The sequence below is a fragment of the Schistocerca cancellata genome, unplaced genomic scaffold (assembly GCF_023864275.1).
Source record: "Schistocerca cancellata isolate TAMUIC-IGC-003103 unplaced genomic scaffold, iqSchCanc2.1 HiC_scaffold_372, whole genome shotgun sequence".
NCBI classification, from domain to species: Eukaryota; Metazoa; Arthropoda; class Insecta; order Orthoptera; family Acrididae; genus Schistocerca; species Schistocerca cancellata.
The window spans coordinates 7,501-10,000 of NW_026046390.1; the positions used below are offsets into that span (position 1 = coordinate 7,501).

At 57.1% G+C, this 2,500-nt stretch overlaps 1 non-coding gene across 1 annotated transcript in view; it reads right to left on the bottom strand.

Annotated features, from left to right (window-relative positions):
- The window catches only part of LOC126119348 (small subunit ribosomal RNA), a 1,909-nt gene extending 1,827 nt beyond the window's left edge, over positions 1-82 (bottom strand). The window contains exon 1 of the ribosomal RNA XR_007525856.1: positions 1-82. This exon is cut by the window's left edge and continues 1,827 nt beyond it. This is a non-coding gene — a ribosomal RNA (small subunit ribosomal RNA).
- Positions 83-2,500: the final 2,418 nt, after the last annotated feature.

The following is a 2,500-nucleotide window of genomic DNA, read 5'->3' on the forward strand; positions in this document are numbered from 1 at the left end:
CACCTTAATGCGGCTTGTACTGAGACATGCATGGCTTAATCTTTGAGACAAGCATATGACTACTGGCAGGATCAACCAGGGAGCTGCGTCAACTAGAGCTGAGCAGCCGGCCGCCCGGGAGTGTGTCCCAGGGGCCCGCGCGAACACGCAAGCGTCCGCTCAATTATTCTGCAAACAGGAGGAGGCTGAGCTCCCCTGCACAATACACCTCGAAACCCTCTCAGGTCCCGGCGGCGCGCAGCGCCGTCCTAAGTACTTGGTCGGGTTCGAGAGAGGCGCAATCGCCCGGAGTTAGGCGAGTAGACGCTTTAGGTGCGACCACCCGTGCTCCCAACTGAGCTTGCCGCTGCCGACAGAGGCCCGGGAGCGTGCTGTCGTGGCATTGCCGGCGGGAGACAACACGCGCCACCTACGGTGACCGGCAGCTCCAACGCCAGCGCCACAGAAGGGCAAAGGCCCCACGTGGGTGCCGAAGCGAACTCTCCCAGCACAGCGCACGTGCCAACACGTCTGCACAACTGCGATACAAACCACCAGCGAGAACCGCTGGGGCGACCGAGCAGCAGACGGCGTCGCGGCGCCGAGTGCCGGGCGGCGGCGCATCCTCAACGCACACAGTCCTCAGTCGGACCAGCACACTGCAGATGTCCACCGCGCTTCGCACCGGGCCCGCGAGGACCCACTTTGGCCGCCCGGCGCCGCGCGCAGGGTGCCCCGGCGCGCAGCTGCGCCGCCTGCCGCGTCCGTCGGCCGGCGCGCCTGCCACTGGGCGCCCCCACCAGCCGGCTGTAGCGCGTGCGCCCACGCACCGCGCGGCCAGCACGCCGGGCGGCCCCCCCTCACCGGCCGGGGACGGTCCCACCCAGCCACCGCCGCGTATCGCTTCACACACAGATTTGCCCTTACTGATTTACCTCCAGCAACAACAACCGCACCACAATGGGTTTACCAGTTGTTCATTTGCGTTGCGTCACGTCACCAGCAAACGTAGACGTCCATCCCAGTTTGCAAATGCAACGATTATTGCATACCTGTCTGTTAGGTGTCACGACACACTACGTCTGCCCACATACACGCAACAAAATGTGCACGACTAGAGAACACGTGGGAGGTGGCCCCCTACGTATGCGATGTCCATTACGAGACCGACTGTCAACCAGCATCTGTACCATGTCGCAGATGTGGAACGCGGTGCACCATGCTATCACACTGTGTGAGAAGAGACGACTACGTTTGAATACACGCGCCACTACATCAACAGACGGCTCATGCTGATCGCCATCCAGGGCGTCCGTTACTCCCACACGTCTCTATGGCGTACCACACTGCAATGTAGCTGTTATGGGGAGACGGCACGTGGCTGAGTGCACAACATTTGGACCGTATGGTTCGCTGTTGTTGGGCGCAGTCGTACGGTCACACATGTGCCACAGCGTATCATTCAGTACATACGGACCTATGTGCAGTACAATGTGAGGATTAAGCTTACGATATCAGCGGACAGTGGACACAGGCCGTACCACGACGTAGACTGAGCGCTTCGACATGCGAATGCCAGTGAACAGCTGCGAAGGGCATTGAACACGCAAGCACCTGAACGACCAGCGTGCGAAGGCAGGGTGGAGGGGGGGGGGCGATGTACATCCTGCAGTTGTCCACATTACAGTGTACAGCGGGAGCATGTAAAAAGTAAGCAACACTTGCGAAGTGTTCAACATGAAACGACACACAAGAGGGTGGGCGGTGCGAGTAGCGAACTATATTCAGAGGGTTGTGGTTAGACAACACTAGATTAATGTAACGTGTCATATGCCAATTACAGAGCAGGTTAAGGCACAACGTGGGTTAGGTTAAGGCACAACGTGGGTTAGGTTAAGGCACAACGTGGGTTAGGTTAAGGCACAACGTGGGTTAGGTTAAGGCACAACGTGGGTTAGGTTAAGGCACAACGTGGGTTAGGTTAAGGCACAACGTGGGTTAGGTTAAGGCACAACGTGGGTTAGGTTAAGGCACAACGTGGGTTAGGTTAAGGCACAACGTGGGTTAGGTTAAGGCACAACGTGGGTTAGGTTAAGGCACAACGTGGGTTAGGTTAAGGCACAACGTGGGTTAGGTTAAGGCACAACGTGGGTTAGGTTAAGGCACAACGTGGGTTACGTTAAGGCACAACGTGGGTTAGGTTAAGGCACAACGTGGGTTACGTTAAGGCACAACGTGGGTTACGTTAAGGCACAACGTGGGTTACGTTAAGGCACAACGTGGGTTACGTTAAGGCACAACGTGGGTTACGTTAAGGCACAACGTGGGTTACGTTAAGGCACAACGTGGGTTACGTTAAGGCACAACGTGGGTTACGTTAAGGCACAACGTGGGTTACGTTAAGGCACAACGTGGGTTACGTTAAGGCACAACGTGGGTTACGTTAAGGCACAACGTGGGTTACGTTAAGGCACAACGTGGGTTACGTTAAGGCACAACGTGGGTTAGGTTAAGGCACAAC